At 48.3% G+C, this 14,637-nt stretch overlaps 1 long non-coding RNA gene across 1 annotated transcript in view; it reads left to right on the top strand.

The window, feature by feature from the left end:
* The window catches only part of LOC147649008 (uncharacterized), a 769,650-nt gene that overhangs the window by 701,118 nt on the left and 53,895 nt on the right, over positions 1-14,637 (top strand). The gene's annotated exons all lie outside the window — the stretch shown is intronic.

The raw sequence follows: 14,637 nt of genomic DNA, 5'->3' as shown, positions 1-14,637 counted from the left end.
ATAAACCAATCATCAATTGCTTCGTCTCACACGATGCTGCTGCAATGTGTCTTTTCTTATCCAGACATAGAACACTACAGAAACTTACATTGCTGTATCTGTAATTCCTTACTGACTTTAGAACAGGTTATATGTGAAACTTCAAAATCTCTATTATCTTACTTAACATATTTATTCACTTCTAGAAAGCATATTTCTACTTGCTGAAAGCATGTGTCAAACATATTTTGGCTTGAATTACAAGCTCTTATTCTTACTTTATGTTTGTACAGCTTCATTGTTGTAAAGCCCCAAGCCTTCCCCGTGGTCTCAGGTCAAACTCTGTGTCCATCTCTGTCTCTGGGCCTGTATGCTCAAGGCCCTGAGAGCTCTCTGTGCCTGCATTTCCCACACAGCCCAGCTTGGGCTCCCCTGGCAGCTGCCTGAGGGTGCCCTGGGTGTCCTGGGCCAGAGCAGCAATAAAGAGATTGAACTGAGCTGGCCCCAGCCCTGAGCCCTGGGGACACCCCTGGATGTGGCTCCATTCCCCAGCACTCCTCGGGCCTGCCCATCCAGACAGATTTTGAGCCGGGGAACAGATGCTGCAGAGGCTGTTGGATCAAGTTGCTGGGAGCAATCCCAGCAGTTTGGGATTAGTGCAGCTGTGGCTCTGCACAAGAGAGCTCTTCAGCCACTTTCTCTCTTTTCCTCCCTCTGGCCATGGAGGCAGCTCGTGACTTCAGCGTGTGCCTTGTGTGTGCAAAGAGCAAATCTGGGCAGAATCGGGGCACGGAGGCTTTGGGGCATCTTGGCACCTGTGCTGGGCACAGAAGGTGTTTTCCATTGAACTGAGACTGTCTGCTGTGCAAAGTGGATTGAATATCCAGCACAGGAATGACTTTTGTTTGGATGGAGCTGTGCCTTCCCTTGCTTTGTTTGCTGACAAGGAATGAACATCCCTCTGTGTCTGGGGCAGCTCCTTCTGCAAGGAAAGCAGGTGGGAGTTGGAGCCAAGGAGCTGAAAGCTGCAGGCACAGCCTGGAGGGGAGGGAGCTCAGATTTGCACAAGGCTGCTCTGAGTGCCAGGGCTTGGATGAGGGAATTGGTGGCATGGGGGTAGGGACAAAGTCTGATGGATTGTCAGCCATGAAGGGTCTTGATTTTCACATCTATTCAGAGTGCAGGAGGAGGTGCTGGGGATCAATATCAACTGGGGATTGCTGATATCAGTGCATAAACAGGAAAAGAATAAATGGGAAAAACTAACTTCTCCCTCTGTATTTTTTTAATGAAATACATTATTACAAATAGAGTGGATGCTTAGCCAAGTCCTGCCTTATGCTCAGGTTTCTGGCAGGAGCTCTCTTTCAGGCCACCTGCACCCCAAATTGCTCTTGCTCCCAAGTTCTTTAGAATGGCCCATTAGGTCTATTAGACAATGAATTATTTACTGAATGGACTCAAGATTAACAGACAAGAGACTTTAAACAGACTGCTTCCTCCACAGGATAACCCAAAGAAGTGCTAGTGGATACAAACCCAGTGCACAATCAAGTTCCCTATATTACGGCTCGTGAAGAGCTGGCACAGATTAGGAGTCAATGGAACTCAGCACCCAATTGATGGTGGAGCACACCTGGAGCCCTTTCTTTCCCTCAGCTTCCAGAAAGGAAGCACCAAGATGCATCCAGGCTTGGGACAGAAGCCCTGCCCGTTTCCAGGGGCGATGCAGAAGAGTTGTGCTTTGTGCAAGTTTTGTGTAGCTTTTCTAGTTTGTAAAGTGAAGTGTGTGTCAGTCCAGAATCCAAGGCTCATCTCCCTTCAGGCTGCTCTCAAGGCAAGATGTTTCTGGGCAGCTGGGAACTGCAGCTCCCTGGCAGCAGAGAGAAGTCAGGACAGGACAGATGTGCGGCCTGGGTTATCTCTCCAGTTGCTGTGAGGGGGAGATGCCCTGAGTTATGGCCCCAGCTGCTGGACAGAGCAGAGGAGCCCTTCTGTGGCCCAGGGGAAGTCCTGCTCCAGGAACCTGCTGGAACCAAGGGGCCCTTGTGACATTGGGATGCCTGATGGAGCCAAGGGACCATGGTGACACCAATGAACCTCCTGGAACCAAGGGGCCCTTGTGACACTTTGGAACTACAGAGACCATTGCTGAGGACGGAACCTCATGGAACCAAAAGCCCATTGTGACAGATCAGGGCCTGGGGGAACCAAAAAGAGCATTGTGACACCGTGGGGCTCCAGGGAGCCAAATATCCACTGGGACAGTGCAGAACCTCCTGGAACCCAGGGGCCTCTGTGACACTGCAGGGCCTCAGTCAAGGAGTGCAAAGGTCTCAAACATTCCTTGCAGGGTTCTGCCTTGGGGAAGGGGAACCTCCTTGGTGGTACCTTGGGCTGGCACACACTTGTGGAGTGTGTTTGTTTTCAACAATGGAACTTAGGAGTGTCAGATTGCTTAAAAAAAAAAAAAAGGGAAAAACCTCTCTTTCCTGAGTGCAGGCAGCTCTCCAAGCAAAGCAGGTGCCAGGTGAGGGAGGACAGAGAGGATGGGGTTGGGGAATGTGGAGCAAGGTTGTCCACACTGGCTCAAACCTTGTCCTGGGGTGACTTTATGATACTGGTATCCCCAGTTGTCTGGTTTATGTTATATATTAAGTTCTGCACCTTTAAGACTGGCTCTGAGAGTGATGGGGAGCAAGAAGAAACGCTCAGGTTTTGTTAAAAAAAAACATCACTCCCCCACACCCGGCTCCTGGATTGTGGTGTCTGCAGAACGGATACACTGCAGGACAGAGCTTCTCTCTGGTTTTTAGTTAGATTTAGCTAGCTGAGGCAGAGGAGTTCCCTAGATCTTTGTTTCCCTTCCTGGATCTGTGCAAACCTGCTCTGGACTGAAAAACACCCAGACAAACCCCGGGAGCTCACGCCTGTGGCCCACCGGGGCCTGGGCCTCGGCACTTTCCAGCGCTGGAGGGACTGATAAGAACCTGAGCGAGCCGAGCTACACCACATGAAAAGGACTTTTCTTCCTGGATTTGCCATCCCATCGAACAGCAAAAGGTTTTATTATTTAATATTATTCAATTTCTGTTAAATAAACAGCTTTTTCCACTTCTCTCCAAAGAATTTTTTTTTCCTTTCCCGGACCAGTTTAGGGGGGAGGGGTCATTTGAATTTTTTCTTCCCTGGAAAAACCCCCATTTAGAGTTTTTCTCGCAAATTTGCCCTAAACTAGGACAAATACAGTTCTTGGCGCCCAGCACGTGGGAAGAGAAAGTGGAAAAACCTGTAGTGATTACTGATTGTATTTTGGTTGTACTTACTCTGTATTGGGATAAAGCAGTCAGTAGCCGTGTTGTTTGGATGCATAATATCTCTCGGGGTGGAGGCCTTCATGTGGATCTGGTCCCTAGAATTTTTTGAGGTTTTTATACCTGTCTTTTGCCTCTTTTACAGTAGAGGGGCACAGATTAGAATGATTATTGTGCTGGGCTCGGTGATAATAATTTATAGGAAGTTGATAAAACTACTGAAGTTTCTGCCAGGTATGTTTGGCTTCTGGTTTCTTCGCCTGACCCTGCCTCCCAGTCCCAGCAGCACATTTTGGGAGTTTATTGGTAATTGCACCCAGTTTGTTAGAGGAAGAGCAGGGGATGAGGCTTTTCAGCCTTTTCTTTCCTTCTTCTCCTTTGAATCTGTTATGTCCCTCTTTGAGAATACCCAGTTTCCCCTGAGTGTTAAGGATACCACTTTCCTGCTCACTTTCCTGGTAGTTCAGCTGTTAAGCTGCCTCTATATGGTCTGCAACTTCTCTAGAGTGAGGGCTGAGATATCCAGAGGAGCCAACGAGACCCCTGCCCCAGAAGTAGACTCAGGTGTGGGAAATCCTGAGTGGTGTAGAGAATGGGAGAGAATGGGCCGGACTCTGAAGAAATTTTCTGATCTCCCAGCCTGGGAATTTTCACGTGAACAAATTCAGAACCCAGATGAAGTAGGGAAATATCTGGAAGAGAATTGCTATGATGATTCTAAGGAGAAAAATCTCATTGCAATAAGCTCGGCCCTAGCGTATGCTTATGGCACGGTGCTAGATACTGTAGGGCAGGGAGATAAATCAGCAGCTACCCCAGTGACTCAGGCTAAACCAGACAGTGAGCCCAAGCCAGCAGCCAAACCAGACAGTGAGCCCAAGCCAGCAGCCAAACCAGACAGTGAGCCCAAGCCAGCAGCCAAACCAGACAGTGAGCCCAAGCCAGCAGCCAAACCAGACAGTGAGCCCAAGCCAGCAGCCAAACCAGACAGTGAGCCCAAGCCAGCAGCCAAACCAGACAGTGAGCCCAAGCCAGCAGCCAAACCAGACAGTGAGCTTAAGCCAGTGTCTGCTGCTCCTACCACGAGAGGCATGAAATTCAAAACCAAAACCCATCGACCAGTAGATGATGATAATGGTGATGTGGGGGAAGGACCCTCAAGACCAGCAACTGACCAAAAATCAGAAGGCACTGGTGAGCCTTTCTCCCTGACGGACCTTCGTGGCCTGAGAAAGGATTACACTCGATGACCTGATGAGTCTATAATTAGTTGGTTAGTCCATCAGTGGGATGCTGCAGGTGAGGCTACAGTTCTGGATGGCACTGAAGCGAGGCATCTGGGGTCCCTGTCACACGATCCGGTTATCGACCAAGGAATGATGAGGGGGGCTGACCCTTAGAGTCTCTGGAACGGGTCCTGAGAAGTGTGGCACAAAGATATCTGTGTGCAGACGATCTCTATATACAGCAAACTCGTTGGAAGACCATAGAACAAGGGATTCAGTGCTTGAGAGAAATGGCAATAGTAGACATTGTCTTCGTGGATGACTTAGGTACTAGAAATCCAGACTTGGTGCCATGTACATCTGTGATGTGGCAAAAACTTGCTCGACTTGGGCCACAAGAATAGGCTTCTGCTTTAGCAACAATGAAGCGGAATGACAGGGAGGAGACTGTGCTGGATATGGCAAAGAAGCTCTGAGCATATGCAGATACCGTGCATGGCCCCATACAGGCAACAATTGCAGCTGTGGGAACATGTATGCAAAACTTCCACGACAAAATGGAGGAGAATATCAAGAAACTCAGGGAGGACCTTCTCCCAGTCTCAGCAGTACAGACCAGGAGCCCTGGTACTCAACGCAGAAGTTCTCCAGATAGAGAGAAAAAGCTACGAGCTGAGCTGTGGTTTTTCCTACGTAACTGTAGAGAAAACATAAAAAAATAAGATAAAAAATCTACTGCTGCTCTGGCAAAAAGGATGCTTGAATTAAAAAACAGCAAAACTCAGAGAAGATATTTCACCAAAAAAAAAGCCGCTCCAGTAGCCTGTAGTCAAACTTCCAAGTATGATGATGATGATGATGATGATGATGATGATGATGATGATGATGACATGTCTGATTCCCTTGAAGGAACCTCCAAGACATATACCCAGGGAAAGAAGGATAACCATGCTTAGAGGGGCCCTGCCTCTAGCCAGGTAGAGGCACGGGAAAACCGTGTCTTTTGGACTGTATGGATTCATTGGCCTGGCACATCAGAACCATGAAAATATGAGGCCTTGGTGGACACTGGTGCACAGTGCACGCTAATGCCATCAAGACATGTGGGGGCAGAATCTGTTTCTATTGCTGGTGTGACAGGGGGATCACAGGACTTTACGTTAGTGGAAGCTGATGTGAGCCTGACTGGAAATGAGTGGAAAAAACACCCTATTGTGACAGGCCCCGAGGCCCCATGCATTTTGGGCACAGACTTCCTCCAAAGCGGGTATTTTGAGGACCCAAAGGGACTCAGGTGGGCATTTGGGACAGCAGCTGTAGAGACAGAGGGCATCAAGCAATTGAACACCTTGCCTGGACTATCAGAGAACCCATCTGCAGTAAGACTCCTGAAGGTGGAAGAACAGCAAGTACCAATTGCCACCTCGACAGTGCACTGCCGACAGTATAGGACAAATCGAGATGCTGTGATCCCCATCCACAAGATGATCAGAGAGCTGGAGAGCCAAGGGGTGGTCAGCAAAACCCACTCACCCTTCAACAGCCCCATCTGGCCTGTGCACAAGTCTGACAGAGAATGGAGATTGACTGTGGACTATTGTGCATTGAATGAAGTGACTCCACCGCTGAGCGCTGCCGTGCCGGACATGCTGGAGCTCCAGTACGAGCTGGAGTCCAAAGCAGCGAAGTGCTACGCCACTATTGACATTGCCAATGCATTTTTCTCCATTCCCCTGGCAGCAGAATGCAGGCCTCAGTTTGCCTTCACGTGGAGGGGAGTGCAGTACACCTGGAACCGACTGGCCCAGGGGTGGAAGCACAGCCCCACCATCTGCCATGGACTGATCCAGGCTGCCCTGGAAAAGGGTGAGGCTCCAGAACATCTGCAGTACATTAATGACATCACTGTGTGGGGGAACACAGCAGCAGAAGTGTTTGAGAAAGGAGAGAAAATCATCCAGATCCTCTGGAAGCTGGTTTTGCCATCAAGAAGAGCAAAGTTAAGGGACCAGCTCATGAGATTCAGTTCCTGGGAGTAAAGTGGCAAGATGGATGGCGTCAGATTCCTACTGATGTCATCAACAAGATCACTGCAATGTTTCCACCAACTAATAAGAAGGAAACACAAGCTTTCTTAAGTGCCATAGGGTTTTGGAGAATGCATATTCCTGAATACAGTCAGATTGTGAGCCCTCTTTACCTGGTCACCCAGAAGAGGAATAATTTCCACTGGGTCCCTGAGCAGCAACAAGCCTTTGCTCAGATCAAGCAGGAGATTGCCCATGCAGTAGCCCTTGGCCCAGTCAGGACAGGACCAGATGTGAAGAACGTGCTCTACTCTGCAGCTGGGAGCCATGGTCTGTCCTGGAGCCTTTGGCAGAAGGTGTCTGGTGAGACTCGAGACTGACCATTAGGATTTTGGAGTCGAAGCTACAGAGGATCTGAAGCCAATAAGACCCCAACAGAAAAAGAAACTTTAGCAGCCTATGAAGGAGTCCAAGCTGCCTCAGAGGTGATTGGCACTGAAGCACAACTCCTCCTGGCACCCCAACTGCCAGTGCTAGGATGGATGTTCAAGGGAAAGGTTCCTTCCACCCATCATGCAACCAGTGCCGCACGGAGCAAGTGGATTGCTCTTATCACACAGCGCACCCGTATTGGTAAACTGAATCGCCCTGGGATTTTGGAAATAATTACAAACTGGCCTGAAGGTGAAAATTTTGGTCTCACAGATGAAGAAGAAGAGGAAGTGACACGGGCTGAAGAAGCTCCACCGTACAACCAACTGCCAGCAGAAGAAACGCGCTATGCTCTGTTCACTGATGGTTCCTGTCGCATCGTAGGGATGAACCAGAAGTGGAAAGCAGCCGTATGGAGCCCCACACAACAGGCCGCAGAGGCCACTGAAGGAGAAGGTGGATCAAGTCAACTTGCAGAACTCAAAGCTGTTCAACTGACTTTGGGTATTGCTGAAAGAGGGAGGTGGCCAAAGCTCTACCTCTACACGGATTCATGGATGGTGGCCAATGGTCTGTGGGGATGGTTGGAGAGGTGGAAAGAGGCTAATTGGCAGCATAGAGGAAAACCAATTTGGGCTGCTAAAGAGTGGAAAGATATTGCTACCAGGGTAGGGAGACTACCAGTGAAAGTCCACCACGTAGATGCCCATGTACCCAAGAGTAGAGCTAATGAGGAACACCAAAATAATAAGCAGGTAGATCAGGCTACAAAGATACAAGTGTCAAAACTAGATTTGGATTGGGAACAAAAGGGAGAGTTGTTCCTAGCCCGATGGGCTCATGATGCCTCCGGTCATGAGGGTAGAGATGCCACCTATAAGTGGGCACGAGACCGAGGGGTGGATTTAACCATGGACAGCATTTCTCAGGTTATCCATGACTGTGAGACGTGTGCCACGATCAAGCAGGCCAAGCGGTTGAAGCCCCTCTGGTACGGTGGGCAGTGGTCCAGATAAAAGTATGGGGAGGCCTGGCAGATTGACTACATCACACTGCCCCAAACCCGCCAAGGCAAGCGCTACGTGCTCACAATGGTAGAAGCCACCATGGGATGGTTGGAAACCTACCCTGTGCCTCATGCCACTGCCCGGAACACCATCCTGGGACTTGGAAAGCAGGTCCTTAGGAGGCATGGCACCCCTGAGAGGATTGAGTCAGACAATGGGACTCATTTCAAGAACAGCCTTATAAACACCTGGGCTAGGGAACATGGCATTGAGAGGGTGTACCATATGCCCTACCATGCACCTGCTGCTGGGAAAGTGGAGAGGTACAATGGACTGTTAAAAACCACCTTAAAGGCACTGGGTGGAGGATCTTTAAAAAACTGGGAGCAACATCTAGCAAAGGCCACCTGGTTAGTCAACACCAGAGGTTCCACCAACCGAGCAGGTCCTGCCCAGTCTGAGTCTTTGCATGCAGTAGATGGAGACAAAGTCCCAGTGGTACATGTCTGCTAGGGAGGACAGTTTGGGTCAATTCTACCTCAAGTACAGACAAACCCATTCGTGGGGTTGTCCTTGCTCAAGGACTAGGTTGTACATGGTGGATAATGCAGAGAGATGGAACAACACGATGTGTACCTCAGGGAGACCTGATCATTGGGTAAAAGGTTACTGCCATTGTCTGTACATTAAACCAAGCAGACATGAAACAGAAGGAAATGTGTAAGTGTTGAAGGTATGAGCAAGTGAAAGATGGTGTTTTGAGTGAGTGAAATGAGAGAGTGGGGAATCCTGCAGCTCTCCAGCGTGAGGCCTAGATTCAGTAGCTTGGTGTGAGACGTGACAAGAGTATGATAGATATATTGCTTGCATTTTTTGGGTGGAGCGGAGAAGAAGTTTTTATTTAAATAAATGTGTGCAGAGTTAGAATGTTAGTTTTGGCAGTAAGTTGACGCAATGGAGATAAGGGGTGGAATGTCCTGGGTTGATTATGATGTTAAATTGTATCCCCATTCATCCACCCAGCCCAGACACAGGTTTTGTATTCTTAAAATTTCATTGAAGAGAAAAAGTGAGTGGAAAAAAAGCACCAAGTCTGTTATCAGAGACTGTACTTGCTCCCCCTGCATCGGGAATTTTGACTACAGCAGACAGACAACAAGACACAGATCACCTTGGCTTTCCAGATCCTTGGAAGGACGCGATGTGCAGACACACACCACTGGAGCCGGGCTCTGAAGTAGGAATACAGCAGCTAGTTCATCTATTTCTGGAACAATCCACGGGGGACATGAGATGTAAACTCCAAAAGCTTTGGGGGGCAGATGGGTGAAACTTAGAAGCCTTCTTGGAAGAGGCATGGAGATTTTTCAGCATTTGAGAAGAGGGATATAAGCAAGAAATGGAGAAGCTAGTAGCAGTGGCACAGGAGGAAGGAAAAGGAAAGCACAGACAAGGACCACCCAAACGAGGCCCGTCTCAACTGGGTAGAGACCAATGTGTGTACTGTGGAGAATTTGGTCACTGGAAAAATGAGTGTCCAAAGTGGAAGTGAGATGGCCAAAAGAAAGAAGGGAAAGGAGGGGTGGTTGCAGTCACACATCCACAAGGAGACTGAAGGGGACGTGGAGAGTCCACCCCAACAGATCCCCTGCTTATAAAAATGAAACTGGGGAAAAAACAAAAAGAAGTAGTGTTGCTGAAGGACACAGAATGATTCACACGGACACGTCTCAATGGTATATCAAAAAAGAAAAAGTAACATTATTTTCTGACTCCAGTATTTATAGATTCTTGAGAATGACCAAGGATTGGAGAACCAAATCACCACCTTCCCAAACCCACTGGTAGTGCAAAACGTCCATCAAAAAACATTTTTCAGAAGGAATATGAAAAACAATTTAAGTTTAGCAAACTCTCATGGGAAAGTAACTAAAACTATGAAAATATTATCAGAATGTTTAATTTTCAGAGCGACAAAGCTAAAGTGTTGGATGATACTGGAAGAACTTACTTGGTTTTAAATAAGGCCTTGATAGCTGTGAGTTATGAGAATTATGTTATGGTCAAAGGGTGTGGTAGTTCAGCATTTAGGGAAAGAAGGGGGAAACACCCACAGCAGTGATTCCTCTGAGAGAGGCTGTGGGGAGTTCCTTCTGTGCTTGAGATCAAGCCAAGAGCTGGCCAGTTCTGACAACTGACAGCATTCTGCACCACTGAAAAGGAACTTCACCTTTGTGAATGCCACCTTTTAAACACCCAAGGCCAGGACCTGGTCTCTTTCTTTGCAGCCTTGAAAGGCAGCAGAGCTGTGGTGTGGCTGGCCCCGCTCCCCCGTGGCCTGTGCGGCCTGGGGGGGCTGGGCCGGAGCCCAGCTGCTCCCGGGGGGAGATGGAGACTGCGGGATCCCCCCCAGGCCAGGCCAGGCTCTGCTGCGGTGCTGGCTTTCCCGGGAAGCCCTCCGGGTCCCGTTCCAGCGGGGTGGCCAAAGCCCTTCCCAGGGGAGCCCCCGGCCCCCAGGCTGGGCCAGGCCACGGCTGATGACACTCGCCAACACCCCCCCTGCCCCCCGGCCCGCACAGACAGCTCCTGAGAGCTGGCACCAGCCACACCTGAAATCCCACACCACCACTGCCTGCCATGGCTTGGGACACATTTAACCCTAGCACTACACACAGGAGACCTGCAGACTTTAATCCTCTCTCCAGGAAAAGAAAAGAACCAAGCGACACGTAAAAAGACAGCGTGAAACATCAATGTCAGTAAAAGAAGGAATCCAAGCTTCAGATGGAAGGAGAATGAGGAGATGCTCTAATAAGCTGAAACAGTCTTTTGGTAGGGCCATGGAGATGAATAATAATATTCTGAAAAATAACTCCTTTAATTGATGAAAGAGTATTGGGCTATTGAAGTATTCAAGGTGTAGATCTGGGCAAAGGTATCCATTGATGAAGCCAAGCAGATGGTGGAGTAGCTGTGATCCCATGAGAGCTTGAACAGAGAGAGAGGGAGATGAGAGCTGATGAAGACCCTTTGCGCACACAGAGAGAACAAGAAAACCTCTGTTCTCAGAGATGAAGAGAACTTTTGCCTCTGAATAATTAATCCTTAAAGTAATACCCCTTGAGCATATGGCCCATGAACACACCTCTGAGTGGTCTGGAAAACAGGAGGAGAGGGCCGAGTTTGTGCCCGGGTGACTGCCATTTTTAGAAATGAAAACCAACAAGAAAACTGTTTCTTGTGGAGAACTCTCCATGGCATGACAAGAGAAAACTCCTCTCCCTGCTCAGACTGATGAAAAGACTATTGTAGAGTTGTCACTGCTTTAACATCCCAGGTTTTGTCTCTGCTGTGTCACTTGGGAAAGGAAAAGTTGGGTGTGGGGGGAGGAAAGGTTTCTGGAGGTTTTTTTGCTTGTTTCTTATTCTTGTAGTCTGGATCATAAAGTTTCTTTATACTTTCTAACTTTTAAGCCTGTTTTGCCCTTCTCCTAATCCATATCTCACAGCAAGCAAGAAGGAAGAACTCTGCTGATGTTAGCTAGAGCTAAAACCCACCACCCTCAGCCACTCCTCACAGGACTGGTGCTCCAGACCCCTCAGCAGCCTTGTTGCCCTTCTCTGGACACGCTCCAGCCCCTCCATGGCCTTCCTCAATTGGGGGCCCAGGACTGGACACAGCACTCGAGGTGTGGCCTCAGCAGTGCCCAGCACAGGGGAAGAATCCCTGCCCTGCTCCTGCTGGCCACACCATTCCTGATGCAGGCCAGGGGCCATTGGCCTTCTTGGCCACCTGGGCACACTGCTGCCTCATGTCCAGCCTGCTGTCCATCAGTGGCCCAGCTCCCTTTCTGCCTGGCCGCTGTCCAGCCACTCTGTCCCCAGCCTGGAGCACTGCAGGCCTTGTTGTGGCCAAAGTGCAGGAGCCGGCACTTGGTCTTGTTCAACCTCACCTTGTTGGCTTTGGGCCCTGCATCCAGCCTGTCCAGCTCCCTGTGCAGAGCCCTCCTGCCCTCCAGCACATCCACACTCCCAGCCAGCTTGGTGTCAGAATGGTTCCATGAGGCCCTGCAGTGTCACAATGGTCTCCACGGTTCCATGACACTCCGTGGAGTCAGAGTGGATCCTTGGTGCTTTGGGCCCTGCAGTGTCACAGTGGATCCTTGGTGCTTTGGGCCTTGCAGTGTCACAGTGGATCCTTGGTGCTTTGGGCCCCAATTGGATGATGATTTTGTGAACCCTGCCTTTTACCCTCCCCAGGATATCTCTGATTAGCTGATGCTTTGGACCCTCCCTTTGAACCGCCTCCCTATTTCAGCTGTTGCACGCTGGCATTTTCTGTCTTTTGCCCCCAAGATTCCCCAGAGCAATAAATCCTCTATTATCCCATGCAAAAGACCTCCCTCTTGTCCTTGCCCCCTCAACTTCCAGAGGAGCACTTCCCTGAGGAGGACTTCCCTGCAGCCCCTGTCCAGTGGACCAAAGGAGGGTGAGTGTACCCCAGGTTAGGCTGAGGGTGCTCACAAGTTGTGGGAAGGGTGCATTGCTCCCCGGGGGTGCTGGAGGGGGGCCACGAACCTACAGGCCAGGATAGTTGGCTGTGGAAAGCACCCTGGCCCTGAGACTGGCCCTGGAACTTTGATCTTTAGTTTGTTAAGTTGTTTCTTTTGCTGCAGTGGAGGGTGGATTTTTGCTGTGCAGGCAGCTTAACATCAAGGAAAATGGGTGTGAAATTGTCAGCACAGCAGAAAGGGATCTATTTTCCAGTTTTGGGTACCCTGGAGGGTGGTGTAATAAATGGAATTGATTTGTGCGAACTAAATTGTAACTGTTATTAAAGTTATTATAAAAAGCAACCAAAATAATCAGTGTTACAATGCAGATGCAGCCCTTTACAGATGTTACATGTTAAAATTGAGGTACAGGATGTAGTTTGGAAGATAAGTGATGTCCCAAGATGAAAAAGGCCTTGAGATGGACAAAATTAGAATGACTTTAGGCATTGGGCCTAAAAATCAGTAAATATCAGACTAATGAGTAGACTTACATAACAACGCTTAGTACACACGCACAAACCTGAAAGGTTATCCAAAGGACAACGAGGAAGAGGAGAAGCCTTTGCCAAAAGACCCCAAAAGAAGACTGAAGACCCCCTTAGAACAAGTGAGGCATGTGTTGTGAAGAAAAGTGACTTAGAGTCAGAAAAATTGGAAATAGGAGGAAACTTCTGGCAAACATTAATGAATATGTATAAGCATACAGTATACAAGTTTAGCTTGAAGGGCTTTGTTTTGTACATGAGGTGGGGTGAGAAGCCCCCCCCGTGCCCTGGTCAGTTTTGCTTATGCCTTAACCATTTGTAACCACTGGCCAATTATATTCACATATATATAGAAATATATACCTGAATATATCTACTAAATTGTACCTTTTTTTACTAAATTGTAAACATGGGACCCCAAAGTCTAAAAGAGAAATAAGACAGTTCCTGGGTCTTTTGGGGTACTGTAAGCAGTGGATAGAAGGGTTTAGTGGAAAAGTGAATTTTTTATAAGAATAATTAACCACAAATCACTTGAAATGGACTAAAAAAGACCAGGAAAGCTTTGAGCAAGTTAGAGAAGCACTATTGCAGGCCCCTGTACTAAGCCTTCCTGACTCAGATAAGCCTTTTCAATTATTTGTTAATATAGCCAATCAAACGGCTTATGGAGTGTTGACCCAAGATTGAGCAGAAAGCTGAAAACCTGTGGGATATTACTCCAAGTTCTTAGATCCAGTTAGTAAAGGTTGGCCAACATGCTTACAAGCTCTGGTAGCAACTGCTGTGTTAGTGGAAGAAGCCCAAAAGGTAACCTTTGGAGCACTGCTAGAAGTATACACCCCCCACAATATTAGGGGAATTCTTGCTCAGAAAGCTGAAAAATGGTTGACTGATAGCCAAATATTAAAATATGAGGGTATTTTGATAACTTCCCCAGAACTGGAACTAAAAGTGACAAATGTACAAAGCCCCACTCAGTTTCTATATGGAGACCCAGGGGAGGGATTAATACATGACTGCAGAGAAGTTCTAGAATTGCAAACAAAAATACACCCAGACTTAAGAGAACAAGAATTACAAACAGGAGATATGGATGCTAAATCTGAACCACAGTGCCTGTACAAATTGCAGGCCACATGGCTCCTCAGGCTGCCTGAGAAAGTATCCTGGGAAAAATATGAGAAGGAATTAAAACAATTCTCAGGGACACTAAACAGCCTTGCAGGTGTTGTTTTGCAGCCTCTTGTTTCTCCTTGCAGGAGGGAGTCAGAGTGGTTGTGAGCCACTGACCAATGATGGTGATGTAGCACTTTGCTAACCAATAAGAGTTTCTTTTCTGTACTTTCCACGTATCTGTCTATAAGACAGGCCTGAAGCAATAAACTAGAGAGAATTCTCGTGTTGTGACTCCCTTGAGAGTCCAGTGTCGTTCTTCCTAGCCGTTCCCAATCGAACCGACATGAAGAGAACCTTTGCCTTTGAATAACTCATCCTTAAAATAAAACCCCTTGAGCTCATGGCCCATGAACACACCTCTGAGTGGTGTGAAAATGGGAGGAGAGGGCAGAGTTTGTGCCCGGGTGACTGCCATTTGTAGAAATGAAAAGCC

Source organism: Cyanistes caeruleus, chromosome 28 (genome assembly GCF_971803275.1).
Source record: "Cyanistes caeruleus chromosome 28, bCyaCae1.hap1.1, whole genome shotgun sequence".
NCBI lineage: Eukaryota > Metazoa > Chordata > Aves > Passeriformes > Paridae > Cyanistes > Cyanistes caeruleus.
The sequence above is the reverse complement of the archived record's forward strand: the minus strand, read 5'-3'. Positions and strand labels throughout refer to the sequence as shown.